Below are 14,040 nucleotides of genomic sequence, written 5' to 3' on the forward strand. Positions count from 1 at the left end.
AGCTAGCACAGCAGAGCATGAAGGCTGAACAGGGCAAAACTAGTCACTTTCACCAGCCTAGTCCAAAAAATTGTACAGCACAAACAGCAAGTAAATCCAGAACTGCACAGAACAAATATAGTAGACATAATACGATATGTGTTATTTAGTGAGCTTTAGAGTTGTTGATTTTGTTACTTTTGGACAGAGCCATGCTAGCTGTTTCCCTAATTTCATGTCTTTAAAGGGACAATTAACCCCAAAGTAAAAAACACATATTTTTCATCTTACCTGTAGTGTTATTTATTTTTAGATTGTTTTGGTGTGAGTTACCAGGTATTGGAGTGACTGGCTATAGAGATCTTTGCCATCCATTGAAAATTATGGAACTATAGGGCACTCAGGTTGTGGTGCTCAAAGTGCAAAAAAAAACAAAAAAAAAAACTCAACAGCAATGTGTCTTTTCAGAGATCATGACCCAGTCACTTAAAATGATCTACAGACCTGTGGTGAACACTTAAATGGAGGTGCTATTTTCTTTCTACCAAACAACACCAGCCAACAGTATCTCCATGAAGAAGGAAGTGTGCATCTACTCAGGGACAAGAGGCTTGTTTTGAAACAGCGTTAGATGTAAACATTAATAATGTCCTCCTAGGCTGAGCTGTAACTTGAGTTAGCTCAGTGGTGCTAGGTAAGTTGGTAGTAGATGCACGCTTCCCTCTGCACAGTGATACTGTTTGTGGATGGAATTCGGTAGAAGGAAAAGAGTTCCTGGATGAAACTGCTCACAACAAGGTCTGAATTATCAAACAGGTCATGATTTCTGGAAAGGGACATTGCTGTTGAGTTTTAAAAATGTGGATTTTTGGCGCTTTGAGCAACATACGCCAAGTGGTATCTTTATATTGGTGAGAAGGCAGGTATCTCTTCGGCCGATATCTCCAACACTTGGCAAATCACACCAAAACAATTTTAATAAAAAATAAAAATATGTATTTTCAATTTTGGGGTGACCTGGTCCTTTAAGCACAGCAAAGTTAGCTGTCTTCTGGTGCCACCTTCATATTTAACAAACAAATAAGAGAGTGGTATCAACTGTCTCATCTTACTCTTAGCAAGAAAGTGAAGAAGAAAATTTCATAAATGTCAAACTATTCCTTTAATCAAAAACAAGACTGAATAAGTGGTTCTTGCTCTTCTGTACCGTACAATGTCAAAACTGAGCTTGCTTAAATATTGATAAAAATCGATACAAGTTTAAATATTCTCCAAGAATATTCTCCCATACATTACATTTATATCTCAAGACTTGACACATAATAATTTGCACAAAAACCCATTGATTTCTAGATGCACCAGTTGGTATGTGTAAAATGCAACCGATGTTCTTATTCACTGGCAGAGGCTGTATCAGTGAGACCAAGATCAAAATCTCCCAGCGTCATTGCTCTAAGTTGATGTTTATGTAGACAAACAGCCCCTGTGTTGCATCAGCATCTGTGCAAACTCCCAAGTCACAGTTTGATCCCTCAATTATCAGATTACCCCGTCTAATTGGACAATATGGTTTCCCCAGGGATTGGGCCTTGCCTTATCACAGAAATTCTTTCTGCCCTGCACAATTTGGTGAGATAAATGTAATGGTATCAGTGTTCTAGTGTGTGCCTGGGTGGTCTCTGTTGGATTTCTAATGATGCTGCGCCTTTCCCAGAACAAGTGGAAATACCTCAATGATGCACCGTGAAAACAGAGATGAGGAAAGGAGCAAAGCTCCCACTGGGCTTCAGAATTCTCACACAAAGGACATCCAATACTTCAGAGGAGAATTTAGGCTAATAGTGCTGTTTCTACTGCATTTAATCTGACATATGTACAAACCAGATGACCCATAGATCAAACTGCTCATAAGATGTTACAGCACATAAATATATTCATATTCATTATTTCTTATAAAGGCCCTTCAAGACAGAGGTGCAGAACCAACCATCCACCAAAGAAATTGGTATGGTGTCAGGCAAATATAAAACAAAGCAAAACAGAAATTCAACCAGATCAGTGTTTCCTTTTATATTTTACCATTGGGTTATGATTATTAATGCATTAACATGTAAGCAACATTTTGATGTTGTTGCTTTCCAGGTAGAGCTTATTGCAACAGTTTTATAGACTGGTGGGTAGTTTAATCTATAATATTTTGTCATATTTTATGAGATGATCATATGTTTTGTATGTAAAATCTTAGACAGTTAAGACATTACAACTGTCAGATGGATGACGTCAGTAATAATTACACTATCACTCAACTGTAGTGGACTAGAGGTATAAAGCAATATAAAAATCTATCTATCTATCTATATGTGTGTGCGTGTGTGTGTAGTCACAGTATATATTTTTTATTTCTTTATATTTGACCTAATTTAACTTGATTTTAATGATTTTATTTTGAAGGCTGTGGCTGAGAACGGAAAGCCGGAAGTAGTCACATGATACAGGAAACGGTCGCTGCAGTCCAGTCGCTGTAAACTGTAAGTTACCATTTTGTCTAACGTATTTTTCTCCTAAATGCTCGACGTGGAGTCAAACTCACTGTGGTGAGACAGGTGATAATATAAGCGCTTTGTAAATTTACGACGAACACAAATGACAGTCACCACTAACCCTTCCGGCATAACGAGTAGCTTGCTAGCGAGCACAGCTTAGCCCGAGCTAATGTTAGCTGTCAAATTTGTCAACATAGCTGATTTACATTTCTCTAGAATCACCGGTGGGTTGTTTAGTGTGTTTCAACGGGCGTCTGTGGTTGCAGAAATAACTGACAGATGCGGTTAATGTTGTCATCTTGCATCGTTTTAACGTCAATACGACTAGCTGCACCAAACTCCACTGAAGTATCTATGTAACGGTGCTGTTTTGTTGGAGAACATTTCTAACGTTAAGACTTTTATGATTGCCGTTAACGTCTTGGAAGTTGGGCGCGTTATTGTCACGTTAAACGGTACTTATTGCGTTATTTAGTTGCTGTCACTGGGTTTATAACTGCTTTATTTTACAAAACTAACGTAGATAAAGCTCTTTATTTACCCCTTGTACCATCTTATTATATCTGCTTGTCTCCAAGTAGTGATTCATATTAAGTTCATGCATACAGTCATTAATAGGCATTATTATGAAAATAGTTTGTGATTTTCACAGCACTACAAAATGACATTTGCCTCAACAGCACCTTGACTTTAAATAAAACCAAAATTGTGTCCTGGGATACCTGAGATAATCCACAGACCTTTAACTGTTGACGTATTTCCTCCCTCCTCTTTCTTTTTACTAAACACAACATGTCAGAAAACCTAAAACATTTCATGAAAAACACAGCAACATTCTTCTTTCAGACTGGATGCCTTGCAGCACAGTGCTGCCTCTCACAGGTCGGGAGAATAAGATATAATAAAACGTTATTAATCCTGAGTATAATTGCTGTGCAGCAGTTGCAGTACAAAGTGGGAAGTGTTTGTTTGTTTGTTTGAAGGTTTTATTTCGAACATGTGAAAGTAAAAAAAGGAAGAAAAAAATGTGAGCAATACAGTAAGTCAAACAGATGACAAAAAACAACAACAAAGCAATTAAAGCAGATAAACAATCAAAAAAATATATATATACTTGTTCGAAAAGGGGTGGGAAGAAGCAAAGCTTATTAAATCCTAACCCTTCTCCACTCAACAATTCATATTGTTATTCCCTGTGTGCGTTTTTATAATATAAAGTATATAATATAAAGTGTGCTAATATAAAAGTAGCCTGTGTATTATACAAACAATATATTATATTGCAGTTTGGAGTGCACAACAAATAGAAGTAGTTGCTTTTACTCTGTTTTCACTATGTCATTTTACTGCGATTACTCTATATGTTAATTGAATACTGTTGTCCAGAGGAGTTTACAAAATGTAATATTTCCAGGACAGAATCTTGCAAAGCTCACATGTTCAAAAGTGACAATAACTCTTCCTAATTTTATTCAATAAACATTGAATGTATAAACATGGGATACTTTGCAGCATTATCTGACTACTGCTGTTTTACTGACATATAAACAGAAATGCAACTTATAATGTTATATAAACGTTGAATAACACAAGAATGACTTTATTTTTGTACTTCTATTTATTCGAGAAGGGCTTTATGCACATATTTCTGCACAGTTATATGTTATGATATATTATTATAATATGTTATGATCATCCCTGCATGTTGGAGCAGATTTAGCATTTGACATCCAGGATCCCAACTAATATTGTGACTCTAACATTGCCTCTAAAAACAAATGATGACTGTTTACAAATAGAACACCATACATTTACATGCACGCAGTAGTTGAGCTAAGCTCATAGTTCGGCTAATCGGTCAAGTTGGACTTCTCACCTTGTCTGAGCATACATGCAGAAGAGAAAATCAAATTTCTGACCAAGTATGTCTGACTCTGCCTTGATAGGTGGCGCTGTGTCCTTTTTAACATAGTGTGTATTGAACTAGCTCCAGTTGACCCAAAGAGGAAGCTTCTGCTTCTCGGTCGCAGGTGTTTGTTTGTTTGTTTTTCCGGGAGTTACTGCACTGCTATATACTGAACCGCTGCTACGGGTTAAAGCCCACAAAGAAAAAAGTGGTGCATGCACAGAACGCAGAGTCTGACTCCAGTCGGACTAAGGATACATGCAGCAATAGTTCGATTTTCAATCAAATTATCTAGGTGTGTTAGTCAAGCTACGGATAGTCCAATTTCAGTTGGACTAAGCTGTTTACATGCATTTAAAAGTCCGGTGTTAGTCGGACTAAGCCAATAATGCGATTTTCTCCAGCTGTATGTAAACGTACAGACATAGATACAAGTTCCCTATGTAAGAACTGTATCCAAATAGTGAAAGAAGGTTTTTGGGTAATGGCATCAAAGCCAAAAATTGCTATAACAGCCCCCTGGTCTCCCCTATTCAAACCTGCATGTCCAGTCACAGAGACGAAACAACTCAAATCCTGGAAAATTGCAGATGAGAAAGAGCTGGTATGCATAGATGCCATGTCAGAGGGTGACCTTAAGTTCACTGGGTAGAGTTTGCACCCCATATAGGCTCAGTCCTCTGCAACAGCCTGGGTTCAATTTTGACCTGCAGCCCTCTCGTACTTGTCATCCCCCCCTCCCTTTCTCACCTTTCCTGTCCAGTCTTCAGCTATTTCATCAATAAAGGCACAAAATGCCCTAAAAAGAAAAAAAAAACAGTCAGTTGTCAGTTGTGTGAGCACAAAACAAGACAAGGCAAAGCTAAATGTAAATATTGTCAGAAACCAATGGCGTGTACCGCAGCCTCTAGAGAAGTGTTCAGTGCACCAATGTGTCTGCACCCTGCACAGGGTGGACATCAGGTTAGCAGTAAACTATGAATGTTACAGTGTGACCTACATTTAGTCAGAAACTCCAGACCAGTGAAGCTGTTTTAACAAGGGGAAGCCAAAGACTGTTAATCTGCTCACACTTCCTACACTGAAATGACATTGAGATGGTTGAAAATTGGCAAGGGCGTAATTACATGCCAATATGAGGCTTCTGGGAAAATGTTTGAAACTGTAGTAATAGACACTATAACATCTATATACAGTAGTTTTGAGGTTTGAGGCTAATTTTGATTTGTAAAACTTAGAGTTTGCTGCTGATTATTTTCTTGATTTAGCAGTTGAGTGTTTTGATGCAGTGATGCATTCAGATTGCTTGTTTTATTTGACCCACAGTCTAAAACCTAAAGATGTTAAGTTTTCTTCTGCATGTTGATATAGTTGGTGGGGGTATTTCTGTAGAAAGACACAAGTTCCTACATGAAGCTGCTCAGGACAAGGTCTGTGGGTTGTCTTGAGTAACAGGGTCATGATTTTTGGAAAGAGGCATTGCTATTTTTCAGACATTTCTTTTTTGTGCTATGAGCACCACAAGTCGAGTGCCATGTAGTTTCATTATTTTGGAGAGAAAGTAGACATCTCTAGTTGTCATTGAACTCCTCCATCATTTGTGTCGACGTCCATGCTAGCAAGTCCTCAGCCTTTCAATGAGAGCCTGCAGAGCTCTGTGTATCTCCTTCTCTTCCCCAAAGTCAGCACTGCTTGGCTTGGGGATGGCGGGGGCAACGCTGCACTGATCCATTTCCTACCACCCTCTTGGGGCTCTAATTGAAAAATTTGGGTGGCCCTGCTTGTTTGTTTTGGTGGAATGTGGTGGGTTGTGGTTTTTTTTTTTTTTTTTTTTTTTTTTTGAGGCTTTTCCTCAGTGTCGCTGCTCCATAGACCTCAGGGTGAATCGAGTGACGAGGGTCAGGCCCAGCCTTGTTTGTGAAGCGGCGCTCCTCTCTCACCCCTGTCTGCTCTCCACAGTCTGCCCCACCTGGTAGCCTCCTCCCTGCTGACAGGCTTGCTGGGCCACTGGTTTTCACAGTGTGATTTCTGTGACCCAGTCAGACCTGGACAGACAGACAGAGGAGCTTTGGGCTGGGAAAACAGGTCACAGCACAGCTTGGAGAGACGAGCTCAATACTTATGGAGTCAGCTTATTGAAACAATTTGTTGATAATAGAGTGACAGAATTTGTCACAAAATAATCTATTTATTAATTTTTTGATGGTTTTCTTTGGTTTTAGCCTCCTAATTACAAGGACTTGTTGCTTTTTTTTCTGTTATGTAATAGCAGTCTTAATAGTTAGTGTTTTAGACCGCTATTTAGACAAAAATAAACCATTTTAAGTTATTACATTAGACACAGTAGACATTTGAACTATTTTACATTTTACTAACATTTATTGACCACATGATCTTTCACTAAGTCAAATCATTGTTAATGGCAGCCCTAGCTGATTACTGAAGTCCATTTTCAGAGCAGTTATCAACAACCATTCTTATAATTAATAATGTCTTGTAGTTATCAGAAACATTTGCTAGTCTAGCTCCTCAAATATGATGTTTTGCTGCTGTTCTTTAGGTTTTGGACTGTTGGACTGTTTTGGTTGGATAACACAGTACCTTTCTACTATTGCTTCTTTTTACGGCTTTTTTACACCTTATAATCGTGTCAATTGTCAGAAAATTATTCTGCAACAATTCACATTTGATATTCACTTAATCATTACGTGTCAAAAAGTCATTGGTTTCTGGTCAGAAATCTAAAAAAGGTTTTTTTTTCCTATAATAGTAAATTGAATGGGAGTTCTGGACTATTGGCCATACGAAGCAAGCAGTCAGCTAAGCAGACTATAGCTTGGGTATTTGTGATGGACATACGTCAGTATTTTCTGATGATTTATTGAACACAGTTAATGAGTTGCAGCCCTATAATCAGTTAGGCCTAATTAACAGAAAAAATAATCAACAGATTACTTGATAAGAAAAATGTTAATAGTTAGTCACAACCCTAAATAAAATGTTTGAATTATTTTTTTATTTTTTTTTAATTTTTATTTTTTTTTAAACTACAGTGGTTGTATAATTCTTTATACTAAGTTAGGGTGAAGAAGATGGTTCTCACGCTGCTGGTTTTGACGTTTAGCTTATAGCCTGGCTCATGAAGGTTCAAATCTCTCCATTCCGCCATGTCATTGGGGAAAGCCGCCTGTCTCCAGTCTCCTAATCCTCTGAAAACATCTTCCTGCATTTGCAGGCCTACACTTCATATTTCTGTTTATTGTTCCAGGATTTTTATATGGGAAATTGTGGACTTCACTTCGTTAGGCCTAACTCTGAAAAGCACTTGAGACTGACAAACAAACAAACAGACAGCCATAAAGATAACAAAGCTTGTGGGCAGACATCGGATGATGGTCGGATAGTGAGCCAGAGGCACACATCTGATCACTCTGTCCTCTTTCTCTGTCACGAAAGACTCACCATGAGCACTGGGATGGTCTGCACGCCCAGAAGATGCTGACTCACTGTGGAAGAATGAGGACTGGACAGTGGTCGCAGCATCTGTTTTCAAACAGAACCTGCACAGTTCATGTAAATACGATCCATTTATTTGAAATACGATACAGTTGACACATATTATGGTTAATTTGGCAACGTTGCCCTCTCCACATCTTAGAGGCATGTGGTGGCCTGGGTGTGAGTGAACACTGTGGAGGATTGTTCAGAGCTTCGCCCAGCCTCTGTGATCAGACCAGTCATCTCAGACTGGGTGATGTTTGGCCTGCTCTGTCCATTCAGAGGAGTCGGGAGGGGGATCTTTGACGGAATCTGGTGTTTGTGTAAGCACGGAGGAGCACGGAGTGAAATGGTGTTAGTTTGGGAGTTGGGGTGGGGGGGTGGGGGGGGGGATTTCTGAGCCGCCAGCGTAGTCAGTTAGCTGCTGTGATGGGAGACGGAGGGGGTGAGGGTGATGAGCTGTCTAAATGGGTCCCTTTGTGCCCCCTCAGCCCATCACACTCTCTCTTATACACACACACACACACACACACACACACACACACACTTGCCAATCACTGCCATATGTGAGACACCTTTGAGTTTAGAGCAGCAAATGATCTAAGGTATAAACGCCTTATTCATGAGATAGTCATGTAGCAGTATGTGTGTTGATATGGTGGATCAGGTAGATAGTTTCCCATGTCTGTGGTGCTGCAGAGAGTTTGTCATGGTTTGTAAGTTATGGAAATGAAAAAAAGCAGAGGACTTGTGGTACTTAAACCCCATGTAATTCATTTTGGGCATTATCAGGAGAACTATCAAGATTCTTGTTGATGATATACCTTTCTCCCTTTATTTGGTAGGAGGCAGTGGAGAAAGACAGGAAAAGGTTAGTGAATGAGAGGTATGACAGGCAACAAAGCGCCCTTGTAAACTAGGAATATTGCATTAGGGTTGCACAATCGGTCAAATTATTTTCAAAATCACAATATGGTCAAGGGAGATATCCAAACAGCAGAAGCTGCAATTTTTTGATAAAGGTAAAATGTTTCTCAACATACCATTATAAATAAATCAAGTCATGTGAGACGTAAGCAAACATGCTTGTTTGGTGCAGACCCCTACAAACATCACATCATCATCATTTTTACGTTTTTGTCAGTGAAAATGAAATGCAAAAATTAGCATTCCCACTAAAATCCCGACTCATATTGGAATCTCAATGTCTTTTATCAGTTAATTATTTAGTGTATAAATGTCAAATAATAGTAAAAAAATAATGTGATGGTCTCACATTTCTTACTTTGTCCATCAAATGGTTTTATACCCCAAAATGGCCAATTTATAATGATAGACAACTGAGAAATACTTCACATAGAAGTAGCTGGGATCAGCAGATGTTTTTCCTTATAAAAGACTTTAAAAAGACTTTAACAAATAAAGATGTTGATTAATTTTAAGATTCTTTCTATCAAATAATTGATAAATCAACAAATTGTTTTTAATTCTAGGTCATGTTTATGTTATTGTTAATCAGGGTCAAGTGTATCTTTTTGATGAGATTATTGTTTTTGCAAACTTCTGTTGGTTAAATTAATGATTCCAAGCATATTGTAATGGGCACCCCTACAAAATTAGTTAATGGCGTTTGTCAAGTCTTTTGTCTGATGTACTGGGTAACAGTGAACCACAGTGTTTGTGATTTGTGATTTATTTTAATATCCCAAACATTTTATTTTTACTATCGTGATATCAATCATATAAGTGAATCTTAATTTGCTGTTTTATTTTTAGGAGCTGCAAATACTGAACAATATTGTTCATCCAAAATTACAACCAATTGAAAATAATTTTATCTTGTATGGCTAATGCAGTTGCCTTGTTAACTGTAAATGCTCTTCACTGCAGGCCAGATAATCACAGAGTACTTGAAACAAACCCGTGTGATGGGTTAGACAATTTACACGGGAATAGGCAACATTTCATTTGATAATGAGTGTGTACTTAAAACGCAAGGTATTAATATCATAAGCTTGATTCATTTTTAAAGCCAAAATCATGATTGTGATGATCAAATTTACTTCTATAGTAGCCTTTTCTGATGTGTGCTGCCATTGTCTCTCCAAACCCTCTAGCAGCCCCAGTGGCAGAGGGAAATCATCCACATTTCCTCATCTGAAAACCTCAGTGTCTATAGGACACTATCAAGTCACTAGCAAATATCTTTTAACTCAACTCGGTCTTCCTTTTTAATGAAAAAGAAATCCATTGCTGCCATCTAGCCCAGACCACTGCGCACAGCATTTTTGGGGTTTATTGCGTGTGGCATTTTCAAATTAAATGGTTTCATGTGACAAAAAGATTTGTTTAGAGCTTTAATGAAAAGTCTTTCCTTTGTGTCTGCACACTTGAGCACAAGGCCAAGAAAGGGTTGTCACTTGTTAGCAGCGCTGCAAGAAGATCCCAAGCCTCAGACTTCCACTGCTACCACACAGATTAGAGCCAACCCTGCTGTTTGTAAGTCAGCTTCCAAGGAAAACAAACCTGCCTTTTAGCTCTATTACCAGAGAGAGGGAAGGGGTTGGGGTTGGGGCTGGGGGCTAACAGCATCATGGTTGGAAGGGAATCGAGCAAGAGAAAAGGAGCTAAAACTGGTTGTGTGTTGTCATTGATCAAATTTAGCCTTCACAGTATGACATAGTTTGATAAATGTTGGAAGAGAGTGGCGTGCAGTGTTATGGGGATCCTCTGATGCCCCCTGGAGGCTATTACCTTTATCCCCCTTGTGGAAAATGCCGTCTACCTCATAAGTTTCCAGTTGGAGCTTCAGAAAACTTTTCTTTTGTTTTCCTCTTCATGCTACTTTAAGGAAAAATTCATGTGCCCGGTCTGAATAAAGTTTTAGTTTCTATTGCCTAGTTTACAGGGTATTTGTGGTGGTGTGTGACATGAGACTTGTGCAAGAGTCCGCTTAGTTTCTGCGTGACTTGTTGCATGTGTGTGTGTGCACGCTGGTGTTATAGAGAGGGGTCTGGGCAGTGTTCCCGTGTCCATGCACAGCCCCCAGAGTAAAGTAAACACAGCGGCTCTTTTCTCATCCCAGCCGTCAGCAGGCTCTCCCCAGGCCCGCGCCAGAGACCACACACCCAGACCACACACACACACACACACACACACACACACACACACACACACACACACACACACACTGCCCAGACCTCTCCACGGATCCTTCCACATACTCGCATACACACAGACCACACAACACCAGCTTGGGCCCCTCGCACGCAACCTAGCTGAGCTGTCATTCTGCCCAGCATGTATGAGTGTGTAAGTGTGCAAGTGTGTGTGAGTGTGTGTGTGTGTGTGTGTGTGTGTGTGGGGGGGGGGGGGGGGGGGGGGGCAGGCTATCTGTGTGTTTGTGCACGTGTATTTCTAAGATGGGAGTGGGAGTGGGGTGGCGGGGGGGTAATCTAGAAACGCTCCTGGAAGCAGAATCAAAATTGTACAAAATAAGGATCCCAGTCCTCTGGCCTTTCGCCGCTCCCACTCTAAACATATGGGATTGATGAAGGATTTACCAGGCTCTTGTTTTAGACCTGTTAACCTCTTATCTTCTCCATGTCAGATCCATAGCCCCTCCATTTCCTCTGACAAGCGCAGGGCAGCAGCAACAACATGAGGTAAATCCCGTTGGAGTTTTCTTGTTAACTCCTGGATGTCAGGGCCTTTGGGCGGTGGGGGGGGGGGGGGGGGGGGCTTGTGGCGGAGAAGTTTCCCAAAATGGAATGGTTTCAACTCTTGGAGGTTTTTTAGGTCATTACATGTGCTGCTGTCCCACTGCTGTTTTTTATGCTCATGGATTTTTGTTGTCCCATACTTTCCTACATATATTCCCACACTGTAAAAACTGTTCAAAGACACTGTAATGAAAATCTGAGGTCTTGCAAGTGCCCTGACTAAGTGTTAAAGTGTGAGCTGGTAGGACTTAAGTTTTAAGGAGGTTTTCACATGATGAGTACTGAAACAATTAGTCACTTTAATTTAGGTAATTTGTTCTACAGATGTTGCCAACCTTTTATTATTATTTTTTTGTTTACTCTGGTCCCCATTTTGATGTTATTTTTGTGACACCAGTGATTAAAAATGAAAGTATGTCTTCACAAGCAGTCATTTAAAATGACGGGCACATATTGTAATGAACATTTATGACATAGCATTTTACTCTACACCTATTAAAATATATTGCAATTCAATACAGCAGCTTTGCCGTAAATTCTGCTTTTGTGAAGTTTGTAATGGTCAGTTTTTGGTGACATTGTCGAAAATGTGTAAATTAAATTGCATTTGTATTGCTGAGGTCATAGTGAAAGATGGTGTTGTACTAGAGGTGGGCAATAAGGACAAACAGGATGTAATTTGACATCATGGTTACAGTAGATATCACTATACATTACTTTTCTTAAAATTCAGTTAAGAGATGGTTTAGAAGAACCATGCTGTACTTCATATTTTATTATTTTTTATTATTTATTAGCTTCCCATACAAACAAAAAAACCTCAACTGCATCACATAAGACCACAATTCAGTTTTGCAGAAGACTCAAAACAGTATATATACACTTCTTACAAAATGGAAGCTTTAAGGTTCCTGCGAACAGCAATTCAAAGTGTTACAGGTCTCTTCACTCCTCCTCCATGTCTGCCCAAATCAAATTAACTTGCAAGGCAGCTGGAGTTGCAAAATCATACAAGAATCATGGGATCGCAAGATAATTCAGCCCTGATTTGGTACATAGCCTGCCCTGAATACCTAGATAGGAATGATATTGCCAAATCTCTGCTGGTGGACACATTTCTACCGTTGCATGGTATATACCATTATATCGCCTAATCCTATGTTGTACCGGACTGCATTATATCGAAAGGTGTTTCTGATTTATTTGTCCTTCATTTACTTACATGACAGGAGAAGAATACTGGAAACATTACTTAATAAAATGCGGTCCAGTTCCAGTGCAACACCGTCACTAACCTATCAGTGAATTAATTCCTTTATGACCGTATCCAAAAAATAACCCCATAAAACCAAAAAAACTGAACATAAAGTTTAGGTAAAAGAAATACACATACAAAAATTTAAGGCAGAACTGTTGCAATAGGTTGTACAGGTGTACATCATTTAGTAGCCACTGTGTGTAAAGCACAATATGCTGTCACTGATGTTTATTTGAACTCACCATGTCTAATGAGATAGTCGTGCTTGCATATGACACTGCAGCCTAAAGTCAGTGGCCTTTACTATGTATGCAACTTTGCTCAATGCCAAGTTGCATTGTAGAGGAGCCCTGTGAAGTAGGGTTGCAGCTAATGACTTGATTAATAAATTAATCATTTGATCAAAAATGTCAGAAAATGGTTAAAGATGTTAATCGTTGATTAAGATGACTTCCTCAAATGTCTTGTACCTTACAACCAATGAGAAAGGATGAGATGAGAAACTAAAACTAAGTGATGTTTAGCATTTATGCGTAAACATTACTAACGATTAATTGATTGTCAAAAATGTTGCCAGTGAATTTTTTGTTCATCATGCCTTTCAACTCTGTTGTGAAGGTGGAGGTTCATAAAGTTTAAGGGTCATGCAACGTACATGATTCAAGCAAACTGTTTTTAACATTTTTTAAATGTTTTTTGTTATTGAAACTTGAAAAAAATGACCTTGATTTAAATTACCTTTGAAAATCTATTTCTCTCTAATTTTCATGTGACCCTGTTTGTGTATCAGGCGACCACATGATGTATCCACTGCAGGGTTTGGAAAGCACAGACTAGGCCTAATCATTTAAGTTGCGTATCAAGCTAAAATGCCAAACATTCCTTGTCCCAGCTTGTCAAATATGACAATTATCTGCTTTTCTCTTTTTAATATCTTTGTAAAGTTGAATGTGTTTAGATTTTAGACTGCTTGCCTCACCAAACTAACATACTAAATGTGATTTGAATTTTGTACTGTTTTCTACCAATTGGTAGGCTATACTATTAATATGACATAGTGCATGACATCATTAAAATAATCATAAATTGCAGCCCTGGTTTATGGTTCTTGATGCTTGCACTGGCTGCTGCTGG

The 14,040-nt window shown here is 39.0% G+C and overlaps 1 protein-coding gene across 2 annotated transcripts in view; it reads left to right on the plus strand.

The window, feature by feature from the left end:
• The first annotated feature begins 2,429 nt into the window (after window positions 1-2,429).
• exoc2 (exocyst complex component 2) overlaps window positions 2,430-14,040 on the plus strand; it is a 54,136-nt gene continuing 42,525 nt past the window's right edge. The window contains exon 1 of one of the 2 annotated variants that reach the window (XM_033622012.2): window positions 2,430-2,507. The gene's annotated coding sequence lies outside the window, so the exon portion shown is untranslated. Of the gene's footprint in view, window positions 2,583-14,040 lie in introns of both variants that reach the window. The other variant, XM_078169036.1, reaches the window with a different exon arrangement.

The sequence above is a fragment of the Epinephelus lanceolatus genome, chromosome 6 (genome assembly GCF_041903045.1).
Source record: "Epinephelus lanceolatus isolate andai-2023 chromosome 6, ASM4190304v1, whole genome shotgun sequence".
NCBI lineage: Eukaryota > Metazoa > Chordata > Actinopteri > Perciformes > Serranidae > Epinephelus > Epinephelus lanceolatus.